Source organism: Oncorhynchus kisutch, unplaced genomic scaffold (genome assembly GCF_002021735.2).
Source record: "Oncorhynchus kisutch isolate 150728-3 unplaced genomic scaffold, Okis_V2 scaffold4040, whole genome shotgun sequence".
Taxonomy (NCBI): Eukaryota; Metazoa; Chordata; class Actinopteri; order Salmoniformes; family Salmonidae; genus Oncorhynchus; species Oncorhynchus kisutch.
In genome coordinates, this window is record NW_022265985.1 from 140,001 (window position 1) to 163,303 (window position 23,303).

The 23,303-nt window shown below is 44.8% G+C and overlaps 1 pseudogene; it reads left to right on the forward strand.

Moving 5' to 3' along the window:
* Window positions 1-23,303, forward strand: part of LOC116373410 (dachshund homolog 1-like) — an 81,332-nt pseudogene that overhangs the window by 44,944 nt on the left and 13,085 nt on the right.

Here is a 23,303-nt window from a genome sequence, read left to right on the forward strand (position 1 = left end):
GGTTCTGCCCCACTACCACCTGTGTTGATGGTTCTGACCCACTACCATCTGTGTTGATGGTTCTGCCCCACTACCACCTGTGTTGATGGTTCTGCCCCACTACCACCTGTGTTGATGGTTCTGCCCCACTACCATCTGTGTTGATGGTTCTGACCCACTACCACCTGTGTTGATGGTTCTGCCCCACTACCACCTGTGTTGATGGTTCTGCCCCACTACCACGTGTGTTGATGGTTCTGCCCCACGACCACCTGTGTTGATGGTTCTGCCCCACTACCACCTGTGTTGATGGTTCTACCCCACTACCACCTGTGTGTCACAGGAGGTTGGTGACACCTTAATTGGGGAGGCCAGGTTCGTGGTAATGACTGGATCTGAATCAGTGGAATGGTATCAAATACACCAAACACATGGTTTCCATGGTTTCCAGGTGTTTGATAACATTCCATTCGCTCCGTTCCAGACATTATGATGAGCCGTCCTCCTCTCAGCAGCCTCCACTGGATCAAATATCACACCATTCTGTCTGTGTCTGCTGCAGAGAGCAAACCGTCCTCCTCTCAGCAGCCTCCACTGGATCAAATATCACACCATTCTGTCTGTGTCTGCTGCAGAGAGCAAACCGTCCTCCTCTCAGCAGCCTCCACTGGATCAAATATCACACCATTCTGTCTGTCTGCTGCAGAGAGCAAACCGTCCTCCTCTCAGCAGCCTCCACTGGATCAAATATCACACCATTCTGTCTGTCTGCTGCAGAGAGCAAACCGTCCTCCTCTCAGCAGCCTCCTGTTGTGTGTGTTTTGTTTGTGTCGTTACCATAAGCGATAAAACAATGTTAAACGTTAACCGTTGTTTAATTATAGGGTGAGCTGCACAATGAACAAACACAAAGCATTTGGCCTGTTTTTCCATGAAGCCACTTCCTCCTCACGGATGTCTAAATCGCTACAAACACACACACACACACACACACACACACACACACACACACACACACACACACACACACACACACACACACACTCTCTCTCTCACTCTCACACACACACACACACACACACACACACACACACACACACACACACACACACACACACTCTCTCTCTCACTCTCACACACACACACACACACACATTCTTACACACTCACACACACACACACTCACACGCACCTTCATACACACAACACATGAACTACATGAACTGAGCAGCCATTAGCACCTTAATGTGTGAAAGAGAAGGCCATCACCAGTCAAACGCTGAGGTTTCTTTAGGAAATCTACAACATACATACCAGGTTTTGTACAGAGCATTCAGAAAGTATTCAGACCCCTTCCCTTTTCCCACATTTTGCTACGTTACAGCCTGTTTCTGAAATGGATTAAATCGTTTTTTTTTCTCTCATCAATCTACACACAATATCCCATAATGACAAAGCGAAAACAGGTTTTTAGACATTTCTGAAAATGTATAACAAATTAAAAACAGAAATACCTTATTTACATACAGTACCAGTCAAAAGTTTGGACGCACCTACTCATTCAAGGGTTTTTCTTTATTTTTTAAACTATTTTCTACATTTTAGACAAATAGTGAAGACATCAAAACTATGAAATAACACATATGTAATCATGTAGTAACCAAAAAAAGTGTTAAACAAATCCAAATATATTTTAGATTCTTCAAAGGAGCCACCCTTTGCCTTGATGACTGCTTTGCACACTCTTGGCATTCTCTCAACCAGCTTCACCTGGAATGCTTTTCCAACAGTCTTGAAGGAGTTCCCACATATGCTGAGCACTTGTTGGCTGCTTTTCCTTCACTCTGCGGTCCAACTCATCCCAAACAATCTCAATTGGGTTGAGGTTGCGTGATTGTGGAGGCCAGGTCATCTGATGCAGCACTCCATCACTCTCCTTCTTGGTCAAATAGCCCTTACACAGCCTGGAGGTGTGTTGGGTCATTGTCCTGTTGAAAAACAAATGAAAGTACCACTAAGCGCAAACCAGATGGGATGGCGTATCGCTGCATAATGCTGTAGTAGTAGCCAAATAAATCAGTGTCACCAGCAAAGCACCCTCACACCATCACACCTCCTCCTCCATGCTTCACGGTGGGAACCACACATGCGGATATCATCTGTTCCACAAAGACACGGCAGTTGGAACCAAAAATCTCAAATTTGGCCTCATTGCTCGTGTTTCTTGGCTCAAGCGAGTCTCTTCTTCTTATTGGTGCCCTTTAGTAGTGGCTTCTTTGCAGACATTTGACCATGAAACCTGATTCACACAGTCTCCTCTGAACAGTTGATGTTGAGATGTGTCTGTTACTTGAACTCTGCAAAGTATTTATTTGGGCTGCAATTTCTGAGGCTTGTAACTCAAATGAACTTATCTTCTGCAGCGGAGGTAACTCTGGGTCTTCCTTTCCTGTGGCGGTCCTCATGAGAGCCAGTTTCATCATAGCACTTGATGGTTTTTGCGACTGCACTTGAAGAAACGTTCAAAGTTCTTGAAATGTTATGTATTGACTGACCTTCATGTCTTAAAGTAATGATGGACTGTCATTTCTCTTTGCTTATTTGAGCTGTTCTTGCCATAATATGTGCTTGGTCTTTTACCAAATGGGGCTGTCTTCTGTATACCAACCCTACCTGGCCACAACACAACTGATTGGCTCAAACACATTAAGAATGGAAAAAAATTCCACAAATGAACTTTTAACAAGGCACACCTGTTAGTGGAAATGCATTCCAGGTGACTACCTCATGAAGCTGGTTGAGAGTATGCCAAGAGTGTGCAAAGCTGTCATCAAGGCAAAGGGTGGCTCCTCTATAAAATATATTTTGATTTGTTTAACACTTTTTGGTTTACTAGATGATTCCATATGTGTTATTTCATAGTTTTGATGTCTTCGCTATTATTCTACAATGTAGAAAATAGGAAATATATATATTTTTAAACTGGGGTAGGTGTGTCCAAACTTTTGACTGGTACTGTAAGTATTCAGACCCTTTGCTATGAGACGCATGAAGGGGACCAAGAACCCAATGGTCACTCTGACAGAACTTCAGAGTTCCTCTGTGGAGATGGGAGAACCTTCCAGAAGGACAACCATCTTTGCAGCCCTCCACCAATCAGGCCTTTATGGTCGACTGGCCAGACAGAAGCCACTCCTCAGCAAAAGGCACATGACAGCCCGCTTGGAGTTTGCCAAAACGCACCTAAAGGACACTCAGACCATGAGAAACAAGATTCTCTGGTCTGATGAAACCATGAGTGAACTCTTTGGCCTGAATGCCAAGTGTCGCTTCTGGAGGAAACCTGGCACCATCCATACGGTGAAGCATGGTGGTGGTAGCGTCATGCTGTGGGGATGTTTTTCAGTGGCAGGGACTGGAAAACTAGTCAGGATCGAAGGAAAGATGACAAGTACAGAGAGATCCTTGATGAAGTGTGCTCATGACCTCAGACTGGGGCGAAGGTTCACCTTCCAACAGGACAACGATCCTAAAGCACACAGCCAAGACAACGCAGGAGTGGCTTTGGGACAAGTCTCTGAATGTCCTTTAGTGGCCCAGCCAGAGCCCGGACTTGAACCTGATCGAACGTCTCTGGAGAGACCTGAAAGTAGCTGTGCAGCGACGCTCCCCATCCAACCTGACAGAGTTTGGATCATAAACGTTTTTGTAGTTTTTTAAAACATTATTGTCATTGTCTGTATTTCTGTTCTGTAAGTTATTTTTTTCTTTTTTTCTTAGATGAGCAACCATGGCGACCTTTGTTAGGGATTATGCTGAAGTTTCAAGGCTAGGCCAGACATGAAGAAAATATATAATGTAATTAGCAACCAATAACCAATTCCTCCATTCCTCCAACATCCGTTCAGCTCCTTCCATTCAGGAGGACATCTTTTGTTTCTATTTCTGGTTGGGTTGAGGGAGGGAGGGAGGGAGGGTGAGGAAGGGATGGGGGGTGAGGAAGGGAGAGTGAGGGAGGGAGGGAGGGGTGAGGGAGGGAGGGGGGGTGAGGAATGGAGAGTGAGTGAGGGAGGGAGGGGTGAGAAAGGGAGAGGGAGGGAGGGTGAGGAAGGGATGGAGAGGGTGAGGAAGGGAGAGGGAGGGAGGGAGGGTGAGGAAGGGATGGAGGGGAGGGAAGGGAGGGGGGGTGAGGAAGGGATGGAGGGGGGTGAGGAAGGGAGGGTGAGGAAGGGAGAGTGAGGGAGTGAGGGAGTGAGGGAGTGAGGGAGGGGGGGCGAGGCGAGGAAGGGATGGAGGGGGGGTGAGGGAGGGAGGGTGAGGAAGGGATGGGGGGTGAGGGAGGTGGGAGGGAGGGTGAGGAAGGGATGGAGGGGGGGTGAGGGAGGGATGGGGGTGAGGGAGGTGGGAGGGAGGGTGAGGAAGGGATGGAGGGGGGGTGAGGAAGGGATGGAGGGGGGGTGAGGAAGGGATGGAGGGGGGTGAGGAAGGGATGGAGTGGGGTGAGGAAGGGATGGAGGGGGGGGTGAGGAAGGGATGAAGGGGGGGTGAGGGAGGGATGGAGGGGGGTGAGGAAGGGATGGAGGGGGGGTGAGGGAGGGATGGAGGGGGGGTGAGGAAGGGATGGAGGGGGGGTGAGGAAGGGTAAATTGCAAAAGGCGTCCAGATGAACCACTGTACATATATATATCTGTGTAATCTGTGTAATCCACCTAATTTAGTAAAAGCTTTTCCTTTTTCAAATGTCTTTCTGTTTCCATCTCTTCTTTGGGGACTTCTTTTTGTTTGCACACATTCTATTATATTTGGGACATTGTGTGGAATTCGGTCCAAGTTTATTGTCTTTGTGTTTGGAATTACTCAGCGTTCCGTTGGCACGGCGACAGAGCCGTCATTAGCTCTCTTTTGTTTCGCTTCCTGCTTCTATTGTTTTATTTTGGGTTTTGTTTTCTTGAATGTTCAATATTTAGATTGTTCCCTTCTCTCCCATGTGGATTGGTTTATGCATCTATAAACAGTTACATTTCAACAGCACACAGGGATGAAATAGTGGGTCTGATACACAGGAATGAAATGGTGGGTCTGATACACAGGGATGAAATAGTGGGTCTGATACACAGGAATGAAATGGTGGGTCTGATACACAGGGATGAAATGGTGGGTCTGATACACAGGGATGAAATGGTGGGTCTGATACACAGGGATGAAATGGTGGGTCTGATACACAGGGATGAAATGGTGGGTCTGATACACAGGGATGAAATGGTGGGTCTGATACACAGGGATGAAATGGTGGGTCTGATACACAGGGATGAAATGGTGGGTCTGATACACAGGAATGAAATGGTGGGTCTGATACACAGGGATGAAATGGTGGGTCTGATACACAGGGATGAAATGGTGGGTCTGATACACAGGGATGAAATGGTGGGTCTGATACACAGGGATGAAATGGTGGGGTCTGATACACAGGGATGAAATGGTGGGTCTGATACACAGGGATGAAATGGTGGGTCTGATACACAGGGATGAAATGGTGGGTCTGATACACAGGGATGAAATGGTGGGTCTGATACACAGGGATGAAATGGTGGGTCTGATACACAGGGATGAAATGGTGGGTCTGATACACAGGGATGAAATGGTGGGTCTGATACACAGGGATGAAAATGGTGGGTCTGATACACAGGGATGAAATGGTGGGTCTGATACACAGGGATGAAATGGTGGGTCTGATACACAGGGATGAAATGGTGGGTCTGATACACAGGGATGAAATGGTGGGTCTGATACACAGGGATGAAATGGTGGGTCTGATACACAGGGATGAATGGTGGGTCTGATACACAGGGATGAAATGGTGGGTCTGAATACACAGGGATGAAAATGGTGGGTCTGATACACAGGGATGAAATGGTGGGTCTGATACACAGGGATGAAATGGTGGGGTCTGATACACAGGGATGAAATGGTGGGTCTGATACACAGGGATGAAATGGTGGGTCTGATACACAGGGATGGTAACAGGGATGAATGGTGGGTCTGATACACAGGGATGAAATGGTGGGTCTGATACACAGGGATGAAATGGTGGGTCTGATACACAGGGATGAAATGGTGGGTCTGATACACAGGGATGAAATAGTGGGTCTGATACACAAGGGATGAAATGGTGGGTCTGATACACAGGGATGAAATGGTGGGTCTGATACACAGGGATGAAATGGTGGGTCTGATACACATGGATGAAATGGTGGGTCTGATACACAGGGGTGAAATAGTGGGTCCTGATGATACACAGGGGTGAAATAGTGGGTCTGATACACAGGGGTGAAATAGTGGGTCTGATACACAGGGGTGAAAGAGTGGGTCTGATACACAGGGCTGAAATAGTGGGTCTGATACACAGGGCTGAAATAGTGGGTCTGATACACAGGGCTGAAATAGTGGGTCTGATACACAGGGCTGAAATAGTGGGTCTGATACACAGGGCTGAAATAGTGGGTCTGATACACAGGGCTGAAATAGTGGGTCTGATTATACACAGGGGTGAAATAGTGGGTCTGATACACAGGGGTGAAATAGTGGGTCTGATGATACACAGGGGTGAAATAGTGGGTCTGATACACAGGGCTGAAATAGTGGGTCTGATACACAGGGATGAAATGGTGGTCTGATACACAGGGATGAAATGGGTGGGTCTGATACACAGGGATGAAATGGTGGGTCTGATACACAGGGATGAAATGGTGGGTCTGATACACAGGGATGAAATGGTGGGTCTGATACACAGGGATGAAATGGTGGGTCTGATACACAGGGATGAAATGGTGGGTCTGATACACAGGGATGAAATGGTGGGTCTGATACACAGGGATGAATGGTGGGTCTGATACACAGGGATGAAATGGTGGGTCTGATACACAGGGATGAAATAGTGGGTCTGATACACAGGGATGAAATGGTGGGTCTGATACACAGGGATGAAATGGTGGGTCTGATACACAGGGATGAAATGGTGGGTCTGATACACAGGGATGAAATGGTGGGTCTGATACACAGGGGTGAAATAGTGGGTCTGATGATACACAGGGGTGAAATAGTGGGTCTGATACACAGGGGTGAAATAGTGGGTCTGATACACAGGGGTGAAATGGTGGGTCTGATACACAGGGATGAAATGGTGGGTCTGATACACAGGGATGAAATGGTGGGTCTGATACACAGGGATGAAATGGTGGGTCTGATACACAGGGATGAAATGGTGGGTCTGATACACAGGGATGAAATGGTGGGTCTGATACACAGGGATGAAATGGTGGGTCTGATACACAGGGATGAAATGGTGGGTCTGATACACAGGGAGAATGGGGAGGATGAAATGGTGGGTCTGATACACAGGGATGAAATGGTGGGTCTGATACACAGGGATGAAATGGTGGGTCTGATACACAGGGATGAAATAGTGGGTCTGATACACAGGGATGAAATGGTGGGTCTGATTACACAGGGATGAAATGGTGGGTCTGATACACAGGGATGAAATGGTGGGTCTGATACACAGGGATGAAAATGGTGGGTCTGATACACAGGGGTGAAATAGTGGGTCTGATGATACACAGGGGTGAAATAGTGGGTCTGATACACAGGGGTGAAATAGTGGGTCTGATACACAGGGGTGAAATAGTGGGTCTGATACACAGGGGCTGAAATAGTGGGTCTGATACACAGGGCTGAAATAGTGGGTCTGATACACAGGGCTGAATAGTGGGTCTGATTATACACAGGGGTGAAATAGTGGGTCTGATACACAGGGGTGAAATAGTGGGTCTGATGATACACAGGGGTGAAATAGTGGGTCTGATACACAGGGCTGAAATAGTGGGTCTGATGATACACAGGGCTGAAATAGTGGGTCTGATACACAGGGATGAAATGGTGGGTCTGATACACAGGGCTGAAATAGTGGGTCTGATACACAGGGCTGAAATAGTGGGTCTGATACACAGGGATGAAATGGTGGGTCTGATACACAGGGATGAAATGGTGGGTCTGATACACAGGGATGAAATGGTGGGTCTGATACACAGGGATGAAATGGTGGGTCTGATACACAGGGATGAAATGGTGGGTCTGATACACAGGGATGAAATGGTGGGTCTGATACACAGGGATGAAATGGTGGGTCTGATACACAGGGATGAAATGGTGGGTCTGATACACAGGGATGAAATGGTGGGTCTGATACACAGGGATGAAATAGTGGGTCTGATACACAGGGATGAAATGGTGGGTCTGATACACAGGGATGAAATGGTGGGTCTGATACACAGGGATGAAATGGTGGGTCTGATACACAGGGATGAAATGGTGGGTCTGATACACAGGGGTGAAATAGTGGGTCTGATGATACACAGGGGTGAAATAGTGGGTCTGATACACAGGGGTGAAATAGTGGGTCTGATACACAGGGGTTAAATAGTGGGTCTGATACACAGGGCTGAAATAGTGGGTCTGATACACAGGGCTGAAATAGTGGGTCTGATACACAGGGCTGAAATAGTGGGTCTGATACACAGGGCTGAAATAGTGGGTCTGATTATACACAGGGGTGAAATAGTGGGTCTGATACACAGGGGTGAAATAGTGGGTCTGATGATACACAGGGGTGAAATAGTGGGTCTGATACACAGGGCTGAAATAGTGGGTCTGATGATACACAGGGCTGAAATAGTGGATCTGATACACAGGGCTGAAATAGTGGGTCTGATGATACACAGGGGTGAAATAGTGGGTCTGATACACAGGGCTGAAATAGTGGGTCTGATACACAGGGGTGAAATAGTGGGTCTGATGATACACAGGGGTGGAAATAGTGGATCTGATGATACACAGGGGGGTAATAGTGGGTCTGATGATACACAGGGGTGAAATAGTGGATCTGATGATACACAGGGGTGAAATAGTGGATCTGATGATACACAGGGATGAAATAGTGGATCTGATGATACACAGGGGTGAAATAGTGGATCTGATGATACACAGGGGTGAAATAGTGGATCTGATGATACACAGGGATGAAATAGTGGGTCTGATGATACACAGGGGTGAAATAGTGGGTCTGATGATACACAGGGATGAAATAGTGGGTCTGATGATACACAGGGATGAAATAGTGGAGTCTGATGATACACAGGGGTGAAATAGTGGATCTGATGATACACAGGGGTGAAATAGTGGATCTGATGATACACAGGGGTGAAATAGTGGATCTGATGATACACAGGGGTGAAATAGTGGGTCTGATGATACACAGGGGGTGAATAGTGGGGTCTGATGATACACAGGGGTGAAATAGTGGGTCTGATGATACACAGGGGTGAAATAGTGGTCTGATGATACACAGGGGTGAAATAGTGGGTCTGATGATACACATGGGTGAAATAGTGGATCTGATGATACACAGGGGTGAAATAGTGGGTCTGATGATACACAGGGGTGAAATAGTGGGTCTGATGATACACAGGGGTGAAATAGTGGGTCTGATGATACACAGGGGTGAAATAGTGGATCTGATGATACACAGGGGTGAAATAGTGGGTCTGATTATACACAGGGGTGAAATAGTGGATCTGATGATACACAGGGGTGAAATAGTGGATCTGATGATACACAGGGGTGAAATAGTGGATCTGATGATACACAGGGGTGAAATAGTGGGTATGATGATACACAGGGGTGAAATAGTGGGTCTGATGATACACAGGGGTGAAATAGTGGGTCTGATGATACACAGGGGTGAAATAGTGGGTCTGATGATACACAGGGGTGAAATAGTGGATCTGATGATACACAGGGGTGAAATAGTGGGTCTGATGATACACAGGGGTGAAATAGTGGATCTGATGATACACAGGGGTGAAATAGTGGGTCTGATGATACACAGGGGTGAAATAGTGGATCTGATGATACACAGGGGTGAAATAGTGGGTCTGATGATACACAGGGGTGAAATAGTGGGTCTGATGATACACAGGGGTGAAATAGTGGATCTGATGATACACAGGGGTGAAATAGTGGGTCTGATGATACACAGGGGTGAAATAGTGGATCTGATGATACACAGGGGTGAAATAGTGGATCTGATGATACACAGGGGTGAAATAGTGGGTCTGATGATACACAGGGGTGAAATAGTGGATCTGATGATACACAGGGGTGAAATAGTGGGTCTGATGATACACAGGGGTGAAATAGTGGGTCTGATGATACACAGGGGTGAAATTGTGGATCTGATGATACACAGGGGTGAAATAGTGGGTCTGATGATACACAGGGGTGAAATAGTGGATCTGATGATACACAGGGGTGAAATAGTGGATCTGATGATACACAGGGGTGAAATAGTGGATCTGATGATACACAGGGGTGAAATAGTGGATCTGATGATACACAGGGGTGAAATAGTGGGTCTGATGATACACAGGGGTGAAATAGTGGATCTGATGATACACAGGGGTGAAATAGTGGATCTGATGATACCACAGGGGTGAAATAGTGGATCTGATGATACACAGGGGTGAAATTGTGGATCTGATGATACACAGGGGTGAAATTGTGGATCTGATGATACACAGGGGTGAAATAGTGGGTCTGATGATACACAGGGGTGAAATAGTGGGTCTGATGATACACAGGGGTGAAATAGTGGGTCTGATGATACACAAGGGTCTTGTTTGACTGGCTTTTATTTTCTAGCTGTTTCTCTATTTGAATTTGAAATGAGCAAAAGCTCACACAATAGTCTGGTGTCATTGTGTATATTATGCATTTCCTATGTAGGTTTAGGTATTGTATTGTACAAAATCCAGCACATACAACACTGTAACCTGCCCAAACCATGTCCTCGACGTCTGCTATTTCTGTTCTTCTAAATGAAGCTTCATTGTGGATAGTTGTTTTCCTTGTGTTTCAGAGACAGACGGTAGCTCTGTGGTAGCTGAGACACACCGTCATAGTCTCAGTCTGTCCCGTCACAGACAGACTGTAGCTCTGTGGTAGCTGAGACACACCGTCATAGTCTCAGTCTGTCCCGTCACAGACAGACTGTAGCTCTGTGGTAGCTGAGACACACCGTCATAGTCTCAGTCTTCAGAGCCCCACAACTGATGGAGTGGTTCTTCTGACCAGAGTTTGGCTTCGGTCAAAACACACACACACAGACACACACACACACACACACACACACACACACACACACACACACACACACACACACACACACACACACACACACACACACATACACATACACACACATACACATACACATACACACACACACATACACATACAGTGCCTTGCGAAAGTATTCGGCCCCCTTGAACTTTGCGACCTTTTGCCACATTCCAGGCTTCAAACATAAAGATATAAAACTGTATTTTTTTGTGAAGAATAAACAACAAGTGGGACACAATCATGAAGTGGAATGACATTTATTGGATATTTCAAACTTTTTTAACAAATCAAAAACTGAAAAATTGGGCGTGCAAAATTATTCAGCCCCCTTAAGTTAATACTTTGTAGCACCACCTTTTGCTGCGATTACAGCTGTAAGTCACTTGGGGTATGTCTTCTATCAGTTCTAAAACAGCTCGAGCTCAGTGAGGTTGGATGGAGAGCATTTGTGAACAGCAGTTTTCAGTTCTTTCCACAGATTCTCGATTGGATTCAGGTCTGGACTTTGACTTGGCCATTCTAACACCTGGATATGTTTATTTTTGAACCATTCCATTGTAGATTTTGCTTTATGTTTTGGATCATTGTCTTGTTGGAAGACAAATCTCCGTCCCAGTCTCAGGTCTTTTGAAGACTCCATCAGGTTTCTTCCAGAATGGTCCTGTATTTGGCTCCATCCATCTTCCCATCAATTTTAACCATCTTCCCTGTCCCTGCTAAAGAAAAGCAGGCCCAAACCATGATGCTGCCACCACCATGTTTGACAGTGGGGATGGTGTGTTCAGGGTGATGAGCTGTGTTGCTTTTACGCCAAACATAACGTTTTGCATTGTTGCCAAAAAGTTCAATTTTGGTTTAATCTGACCAGAGCACCTTCTTCCACATGTTTGGTGTGTCTCCCAGGTGGCTTGTGGCAAACTTTAAACAACACTTTTTATGGATATCTTTAAGAAATGGCTTTCTTCTTGCCACTCTTCCATAAAGGCCAGATTTGTGCAATATACGACTGATTGTTGTCCTATGGACAGAGTCTCCCACCTTAGCTGTAGATCTCTGCAGTTCATCCAGAGTGATCATGGGCCTCTTGTCTGCATCTCTGATCAGTCTTCTCCTTGTATGAGCTGAAAGTTTAGAGGGAGATTTGCAGTGGTCTGATACTCCTTCCATTTCAATATTATTGCTTGCACAGTGCTCCTTGGGATGTTTAAAGCTTGGGAAATCTTTTTGTATCCAAATCCGGCTTTAAACTTCTTCACAACAGTATCTCGGACCTGCCTGGTGTGTTCCTTGTTCTTCATGATGCTCTCTGCGCTTTTAACGGACCTCTGAGACTATCACAGTGCAGGTGCATTTATACGGAGACTTGATTACACACAGGTGGATTGTATTTATCATCATTAGTCATTTAGGTCAACATTGGATCATTCAGAGATCCTCACTGAACTTCTGGAGAGAGTTTGCTGCACTGAAAGTAAAGGGGCTGAATAATTTTGCACGCCCAATTTTTCAGTTTTTGATTTGTTAAAAAAGTTTGAAATATCCAATAAATGTCGTTCCACTTCATGATTGTGTCCCACTTGTTGTTGATTCTTCACAAAAAAATACAGTTTTATATCTTTATGTTTGAAGCCTGAAATGTGGCAAAAGGTCGCAAAGTTCAAGGGGGCCGAATACTTTCTCAAGGCACTGTACACATACACATTCACACACACACACACACACACACACATACACATACACACACACACACACACACACACACACACACACACACACACACACACATACACACACACACCCTGACAGCGCTGTAGTGTTTCAGTTAGAGGGGGTAATGTTCTGGAGTCTTCTCTGAGGCCTGTTTGTTTGTCGTCACCACTTTCTACTGAGCTCCTCCAGACATCATGATATAAGTGACAGTTGAAGGAAGACAGAAGTCTGGTGTAAATCATGAACACGTCTCCACCAGAATAATAATTAGGAATGTGGAAACATACTATTAACCAGCACAGCATCTTTTTGGTCTTGACTTTTGATTTTACTTTTACTATAACATGTGGCTTCTTCCTTTTGAGTGATCTCTGTAGTAGTCTGCTACATCTAACATCTCTGGTAGTAGTCTGCTAACATCTAACATCTCTGTAGTAGTCTGCTAACATCTAACATCTCTGTAGTAGTCTGCTAACATCTAACATCTCTGTAGTAGTCTGCTAACATCTAACATCTCTGTAGTAGTCTGCTAACATCTAACATCTCTGTAGTAGTCTGCTAACATCTAACATCTCTGTAGTAGTCTGCTAACATCTAACATCTCTGTAGTAGTCTCCTAACATCTAACATCTCTGTAGTAGTCTGCTAACATCTAACATCTCTGTAGTAGTCTGCTAACATCTAACATCTCTGTAGTAGTCTGCTAACATCTCTGTAGTAGTCTGCTAACATCTAACATCTCTGTAGTAGTCTGCTAACATCTAACATCTCTGTAGTAGTCTGCTAACATCTAACATCTCTGTAGTAGTCTGCTAACATCTAACATCTCTGTAGTAGTCTGCTAACATCTAACATCTCTGTAGTAGTCTGCTAACATCTAACATCTCTGTAGTAGTCTGCTAACATCTAACATCTCTGTAGTAGTCTCCTAACATCTAACATCTCTGTAGTAGTCTGCTAACATCTAACATCTCTGTAGTAGTCTCCTAACATCTAACATCTCTGTAGTAGTCTGCTAACATCTAACATCTCTGTAGTAGTCTGCTAACATCTAACATCTCTGTAGTAGTCTCCTAACATCTAACATCTCTGTAGTAGTCTGCTAACATCTAACATCTCTGTAGTAGTCTGCTAACATCTAACATCTCTAGTAGTCTGCTAACATCTAACATCTCTGTAGTAGTCTGCTAACATCTAACATCTCTAGTAGTCTGCTAACATCTAACATCTCTGTAGTAGTCTGCTAACATCTAACATCTCTAGTAGTCTGCTAACATCTCTGTAGTAGTCTGCTAACATCTAACATCTCTGTAGTAGTCTGCTAACATCTAACATCTCTGTAGTAGTCTGCTAACATCTAACATCTCTGTAGTAGTCTGCTAACATCTAACATCTCTAGTAGTCTGCTAACATCTAACATCTCTAGTAGTATGCTAACATCTCTGTAGTAGTCTGCTAACATCTAACATCTCTGTAGTAGTCTGCTAACATCTAACATCCCTAGTAGTAGTCTGCTAACATCTAACATCTCTAGTAGTAGTCTGCTAACATCTAACATCTCTGTAGTAGTCTGCTAACATCTAACATCTCTGTAGTAGTCTGCTAACATCTAACATCTCTGTAGTAGTCTGCTAACATCTAACATCTCTGTAGTAGTCTGCTAACATCTAACATCTCTGTAGTAGTCTGCTAACATCTAACATCTCTGTAGTAGTCTGCTAACATCTAACATCTCTGTAGTAGTCTGCTAACATCTAACCTCTCTAGTAGTCTGCTAACATCTAACATCTCTCTAGTACTCTGCTAACATCTAACATCTCTAGTAGTCTGCTAACATCTCTCTAGTCGTCTACTAACATCTAACATCTCTGTAGTAGTCTGCTAACATCTAACATCTCTAGTCGTCTACTAACATCTAACATCTCTGTAGTAGTCTGCTAACATCTAACATCTCTAGTCGTCTACTAACATCTAACATCTCTCTACTAGACTGCTAACATCTAACATCTCTCAAGTAGTCTGCTAACATCTACCATCTCTAGTAGTCTGCTAACATCTCTCTAGTAGTCTGCTAACATCTAACATCTCTCTAGTAGTCTGCTAACATCTAACATCTCTAGTCGTCTGCTAACATCTAACATCTCTAGTAGTCTACTAACATCTAACATCTCTAGTCGTCTACTAACATCTAACATCTCTGTAGTAGTCTGCTAACATCTAACATCTCTAGTCGTCTGCTAACATCTAACATCTCTAGTAGTCTGCTGACATCTAACATCTCTAGTAGTCTGCTAACATCTAACATCTCTCTAGTAGTCTGCTAACATCTAACATCTCTAGTCGTCTACTAACATCTAACATCTCTCTAGTAGTCTGCTAACATCTAACATCTCTAGTAGTCTACTAACATCTAACATCTCTGTAGTAGTCTGCTAACATCTAACATCTCTAGTCGCCTACTAACATCTAACATCTCTGTAGTAGTCTGCTAACATCTAACATCTCTAGTCGTCTGCTAACATCTAACATCTCTGTAGTAGTCTGCTAACATCTAACATCTCTAGTCGTCTACTAACATCTAACATCTCTGTAGTAGTCTGCTAACATCTAATCTCTCTAGTAGTCTGCTAACATCTAACATCTCTAGTCGTCTGCTAACATCTAACATCTCTAGTAGTCTACTAACATCTAACATCTCTAGTCGTCTACTAACATCTAACATCTCTGTAGTAGTCTGCTAACATCTAACATCTCTAGTCGTCTGCTAACATCTAACATCTCTAGTAGTCTGCTGACATCTAACATCTCTAGTAGTCTGCTGACATCTAACATCTCTAGTAGTCTGCTAACATCTAACATCTCTCTAGTAGTCTGCTAACATCTAACATCTCTAGTCGTCTACTAACATCTAACATCTCTCTAGTAGTCTGCTAACATCTAACATCTCTAGTAGTCTACTAACATCTAACATCTCTGTAGTAGTCTGCTAACATCTAACATCTCTAGTCGCCTACTAACATCTAACATCTCTGTAGTAGTCTGCTAACATCTAACATCTCTAGTCGTCTGCTAACATCTAACATCTCTGTAGTAGTCTGCTAACATCTAACATCTCTAGTCGTCTACTAACATCTAACATCTCTGTAGTAGTCTGCTAACATCTAACATCTCTAGTCGTCTGCTAACATCTAACATCTCTAGTAGTCTGCTGACATCTAACATCTCTAGTAGTCTGCTAACATCTAACATCTCTCTAGTAGTCTGCTAACATCTAACATCTCTAGTCGTCTACTAACATCTAACATCTCTCTAGTAGTCTGCTAACATCTAACATCTCTAGTAGTCTACTAACATCTAACATCTCTGTAGTAGTCTGCTAACATCTAACATATCTAGTCGCCTACTAACATCTAACATCTCTGTAGTAGTCTGCTAACATCTAACATCTCTAGTCGTCTGCTAACATCTAACATCTCTCTAGTAGTCTGCTAACATCTAACATCTCTAGTCGTCTGCTAACATCTAACATCTTTTGTAGTCTACTAACATCTAACATCTCTATTCGTTTGCTAACATCTAACATCTCTAGTCGTCTGCTAACAACTAACATCTCTAGTCGTCTGCTAACATCTAACATCTCTGTAGTAGTTTGCTAACATCTAACATCTCTCTAGTAGTCTACTAACATCTAACATCTCTAGTCGTCTGCTAACATCTCTCTAGTTGTCTACTAACATCTAACATCTCTAGTCATCTGCTAACATCTAACATCTCTAGTTGTCTGCTAACAACTAACATCTCTAGTCGTCTGCTAACATCTAACATCTCTGTAGTAGTCTGCTAACATCTAACATCTCTCTAGTAGTCTACTAACATCTAACATCTCTCTAGTAGTCTGCTAACATCTAACATCTCTAGCCGTCTGCTAACATCTAACATCTCTAGTCGTCTGCTAACATCTCTAGTTGTCTACTAACATCTAACATCTCTAGTCATCTGCTAACATCTAACATCTCTAGTTGTCTGCTAACATCTAACATATCTGTAGTAGTCTGCTAACATCTAACATCCCTAGTCGTCTGCTAACATCTAACATCTCTCTAGTAGTCTGTTAACATCTAACATCTCTAGTAGTCTACTAACATCTAACATCTCTAGTCGTCTGCTAACATCTAACATCTCTAGTCGTCTGCTAACATCTCTAGTCGTCTGCCAACATCTCTAGTCGTCTACTAACATCTAACATCTCTCTAGTAGTCTGCTAACATCTAACATCTCTAGTAATCTACTAACATCTAACATCTCTAGTCGTCTGCTAACATCTAACATCTCTAGTCGTCTGCTAACATCTCTAGTCGTCTGCTAACATCTAACATCTCTGTAGTAGTCTGCTAACATCTAACATCCCTAGTCGTCTGCTAACATCTAACATCTCTAGTCGTCTGCTAACATCTAATATCTCTAGTCGTCTGCTAGCATCTAACATCTCTGTAGTAGTCTGCTAACATCTAACATCCCTAGTCGTCTGCTAACATCTAACATCTCTAGTCGTCTGCTAACATCTAACATCTCTAGTAGTCTACTAACATCTAACATCTCTAGTCGTCTGCTAACATAATACCAGTGGAAGGAAAAGTGTCTTGTTTTTCCCACATCGTCCAATCACCACCAAGGTCCTAATCGTCCAATCAGTCAATTCAGTCTAATTAGTCACTTTTATTTCTTTTCATGTTCCAGTGTCTAGTAAAGGTCCTAAAGCTCCTCACAGACAACTTCTCATTTGAACATCTTTAAGCTTTATATTCAGAATAATACATGTCAGAATGTGAAGTGGAAGAGCTAATAACCTTTATTCTCAGACACCCTTCCTCTCCTCCTCCTCTTCCACCTCCTCCTCTCCTCCTCCTCTTCCACCTCCTCCTCTCCTCCTTCTCCTCTCCTCCTCCTCTTCCACCTCCTCCTCTCCTCCTTCTCCTCTTTATTCTCCCCTTCCTCCTCCTTATTCTCCCCCTCCTCCTCATCCTCATCATCATCTTCCTCATTCTCTTCCTTCTCCTCCTCCTCTTCCACCTCCTCCTCTCCTCCTCCTCTCCTCCTCCTCTTCCACCTCCTCCTCTCCTCCTTCTCCTCTTTATTCTCCCCTTCCTCCTCCTTATTCTCCCCCTACTCCTCCTCTTCATCATCATCTTCCTCCTCCTCTTCCTCCTTCTCTTCCTTCTCCTCCTCCTCTTCCACCTCCTCCTTCTCTTTATTCTCCCCTCCTCCTTATTCTCCCCCTCCTCCTCCTCTTCATCATCATCTTCCTCCTCCTCTTCCACCTCCTCCTCTCCTCCTTCTCCTCTTTATTCTCCTATTCCTCCTCCTTATTCTCCCCTCCTCCTCTTCATCATCATCTTCCTCCTCCTCTTCCTCCTTCTCCTCCTCCTCTTCCACCTCTTCCTCCTCTTCCTCTCCTCTTCACTCAGAGTATGACAGAGGGACAGCAAAATGGAACTGTGTGTCTATTTCTGGATCATCAACAAAGAGTCTTTTTAGTGATTTCACCCAGAAGACAAAAAAAAAAGTAAAGTGTCATGGAGATTGAGTGTGATGTATTTTCTGTACTGTGATTGGCTGTTACAAAGAGTCCATCTCAGATGTTGTTATATGACCTTCCACTCTTTGTTGACATGTTTCTTCCCCTTGTTTGTTCAAGCGTTTCATGTCCCCAGAGATGTTCGGTTTTGGGATGTTGAGCATCACAAATGTTGCTCTGGAAACCTGGTTTCACAAGTCAAACAGCATTCTGTTTGGTCTAGTGTCCTGAGTGTGACGATATAAAGGTTTACACTCCACCTTCTAATGTATGCTATGCTGCCACAAAGCTGAATAGAAAACCATCTCTCTCTTTCTCGCCCCCTTTCCTTCCCTCCCTCCCTCCCTCCCTCCCTCCCTCCCTCCCTCCCTCCCTCCCTCCCTCCCTCCCTCCCTCCCTCCCTCCCTCCCTCCCTCCCTCCCTCCCTCTTTTCCTCTCTCCTTCCCCCCCCCCCTCCTCCCCCCTTTCCCTCCCCCCTCCCTCCCTCCCTCCTCCCCCCCTCCCTCCCTCCTCCCCCCTTTCCCTCCCTCCCCCTTTTCCTCTCTCCCTTTCCTCTCTCCCTTTCCCTCCCTCCCTCCCTCCCTCTCTCAGGTCTGGAACACCTCCCGTTCATGATGATGTCACACCCCTGATCCCTGTCAGTATGGCCCCCGCCTCCGTCTCCATGGCAATGAGTCAGATGAACCACCTCAACACGTTAGCCAGCATGGCCTCTGCTGCCCAGGTCCACCACTCTACCCTCTCCTCCCGCGGCCGCATGGTCACCTCCGTTATAAAGGTATGTTAGCATGGAGGTCATCTCCGTTATAAAGGTATGTTAGCATGGAGGTCACCTCCGTTATAAAGGTATGTTAGCATGGCCACTTCCGTTATAAAGGTACAGTGCCTTGCGAAAGTATTCGGCCCCCTTGAACTTTGCGACCTTTTGCCACATTTCAGGCTTCAAACATAAAGATATAAAACTGTATTTTTGTGAAGAATCAACAACAAGTGGGACACAATCATGAAGTGGAACGACATTTATTGGATATTTCAAACTTTTTTTACAAATCAAAAACTGAAAAATTGGGCGTGCAAAATTATTCAGCCCCTTTACTTTCAGTGCAGCAAACTCTCTCCAGAAGTTCAGTGAGGATCTCTGAATGATCCAATGTTGACCTAAATGACTAATGATGATAAATCCAATCCAATCCACCTGTGTGTAATCAAGTCTCCGTATAAATGCACCTGCACTGTGATAGTCTCAGAGGTCCGTTAAAAGCGCAGAGAGCATCATGAAGAACAAGGAACACACCAGGCAGGTCCGAGATACTGTTGTGAAGAAGTGTCCCACTTGTTGTTGATTCTTCACAAAAAAATACAGTTTTATATCTTTATGTTTGAAGCCTGAAATGTGGCAAAAGGTCGCAAAGTTCAAGGGGGCCGAATACTTTCGCAAGGCACTGTATGTTAGCATGGCCACTTCCTTTATGAAGGTATGTTAGCATGGTCACCTCCGTTATGAAGGTATGTTAGCATGGTCACCTGTGTTGTAAAGGTATGTTAGCATGGTCACCTCCGTTATAAAGGTATGTTAGCATGGTCACCTCCGTTATAAAGGTATGTTAGCATGGTCACCTCCGTTATAAAGGTATGTTAGCATGGCCACCTCCGTTATAAAGGTATGTTAGCATGGTCACCTGTGTTGTAAAGGTATGTTAGCATGGTCACCTCCGTTATGAAGGTATGTTAGCATGGTCACCTGTGTTGTAAAGGTATGTTAGCATGGTCACCTGTGTTGTAAAGGTATGTTAGCATGGTCACCTCCGTTATAAAGGTATGTTAGCATGGTCACCTCCGTTATAAAGGTATGTTAGCATGGTCACCTCCGTTATAAAGGTATGTTAGCATGGCCACCTCCGTTATAAAGGTATGTTAGCATGGCCACCGGTGTTATAAAGGTATGTTAGCATGGTAACCGGTGTTATAAAGGTATGTTAGCATGGCCACCTCCGTTATAAAGGTATGTTAGCATGGTCACCGGTGTTATAAAGGTATGTTAGCATGGCCACCTACGTTATAAAGGTATGTTAGCATGGTCACCGGTGTTATAAAGGTATGTTAGCATGGTCACCGGTGTTATAAAGGTATGTTAGCATGGCCACCTCCGTTATAAAGGTATGTTAGCATGGCCACCGGTGTTATAAAGGTATGTTAGCATGGCCACCTCCGTTATAAAGGTATGTTAGCATGGCCACCGGTGTTATAAAGGTATGTTAGCATAGTCACCTGTGTTATAAAGGTAGGTCAGAGCATTATGGGGTACTGTAGTACATTATGCTACGGCCACCTGTTATAAAGGTAGACTGGATGGTCTCATGATATTATGCCAGAAGTTTCCTTTCAAGCCATGAGAGCATCCCATCAAAACATTCCTGGACACTGTGATTATTATTCTAAAATATTCATTGATGTTGACATGTGTTTCCACTCACTATGGTGTTGTTCTTCATTCTAGGAGCGTGTTCGGGACAGTCCGTCTCCCTCTCTGGAGGACGGGAGGAGGTCTGGGAGTCACCTGTCCTCTCGTCACAGCAGCAGCATCTCCAGCTCCCCAGTACACACAGAACACTCTGCAGACAGGACCCGTACGTACCCTAACCCAGCACACAGAACACTCTACAGACAGGACCCGTACCCTAACCCAGCACACAGAACACTCTACAGACAGGACCCGTACCCTAACCCAGCACACAGAACACTCTGCAGACAGGACCCGTATGTACCCTACCCAGCACACAGAACACTCTACAGACAGGACCCGTATGTACCCTAACCCAGCACACAGAACACTCTACAGACAGGACCCGTATGTACCCTAACCCAGCACACAGAACACTCTGTAGGACCCGTATGTACCCTAACCCAGCACACAGAACACTCTACAGACAGGACCCGTACCCTAACCCAGGACACAGAACACTCTGCAGACAGGACCCGTACGTACCCTAACCCTAACCCAGCACACAGAACACTCTACAGACAGGACCCGTACCCTAACCCAGCACACAGAACACTCTACAGACAGGACCCGTACGTACCCTAACCCTAACCCAGCACACAGAATACTCTACAGACTGGATCCGTACCCTAACCCAGCACACAGAACACTCTACAGACAGGACCCGTATGTACCCTAACCCAGCACACAGAACACTCTACAGACAGGACCCGTATGTACCCTAACCCTAACCCAGCTCATCTTCACTGTCTTTCCAGCTTCGTCTGGAACCAGATTATGAGTCCAGTCAGGGAAAGCAACAGTCTCTTTGCTCTGTCAATGTCATTAAAGATCCACTTTAATGTCAGGTATGACATCAGGCGAGCCACTATGTGTTGTCATGTTTTTAAAACGGTATAAACTGCCTTCATTATGCTGGACCCCAGGAAGAGTAGCTTCAGAGTAGAGTAGTAATGTGGATCCATAATAAATATGTTCACCTCCTCTGTAAAGTGCTACTGTGTGTTCCAGACGGGCAGCAGAACGGCCTGTCCTCCAGCCATGCTCTGTTGGGTCTATCTCCCAGTGCTGTGCCCGGTCCTAAAGAAGGAGATGTGGCCACCCTGGACTCTGGCCACCAAGCTAAGAGGAACCATGTTGAGAGAGGTAGAGTCCTCCTTCTCTTTCACTTGTTCTTGTGTACATGGATTTTATAATGTCGTATGTTTTACCCCCAACACCACTTTCCATCAGTTTGTATAGCAGACCGTCATGCCAAATTGAGTCGAAGGCTTTTTTGAAATCAACAAAGCATGAGAAGACTTTGCCTTTGTTTTGGTTGGTTTGGTTGTCAATTAGGGTGTGCAGGGTGAATACATGGTCTGTTGTACGGTAATTTGGGTAAAAAGCCAATTTGCTCAGTACATTGTTTTCATTTAGGAAATGTACGAGTCTGCTGTTAATGATAATGCAGAGGATTTTCCCAAGGTTTACTGTTGACGCATATTCCACAGTAGTTATTGGGGTCAAATTTGTCTCCACTTTTGTGGATCGGGGTGATGAGTCCTTGGTTCCAAATATTGGGGAAGATGCCAGAGCTAAGGATGATGTTAAGAGTTTTAGTATAGCCCAATTGGAATTTGTTGTCTGTATATTTGATCATTTCATTGAGGATACCATCAACAACCACAGGCCTTTTTGGGTTGGAGGGTTTTATTTGTCTCTGTCTCTGTCTGTCCTCTCTCTTGTCTGTCTGTCTCTGTCTCTCTCTCTCTGTCTGTCTCTCTCTTGTCTGTCTCTGTCTCTCTCTCTCTGTCTGTCTCTCTCTTGTCGTCTGTCTCTGTCTCTCTCTCTCTCTGTCTGTCCTCTCTTCTCTGTCCTGTCTGTTCTGTCCTCTGTCTCGCTTCTTCTTCTGTCTGTCTGTCTGTCTGTCTGTCTGTCTGTCTGTCTGTCTGTCTGTCTGTCTGTCTGTCTGTCTGTCTGTCTGTCTCTCTCTCTCTCTCTCTCTCTCTCTCTCTCTCTCTCTCTCTCTCTCTGTCTGTCTCTCTCTCTCTGTCTGTCTCTCTCTGTCTGTCTGTCTCTGTCTCTCTCTCTCTCTCTCTCTCTCTGTCTTAGCATCATCATCGAATATCACTGAATGTGAAGACAATTATAGGAAATAGTTGGTAGTTGATTCCCGTGAAGGTGAGGACAGCGATTGAGGTCCTAATGCACCAATCAGGATTCATTGTCTGTCCCTACTATTCTCTCTCTTTATCTATTTCTCTCTGTCTCTCTCTCCCCTCTCTCTCTCTCTCTCTCTCTGTCTCTCTCTCTCTGTCTCTC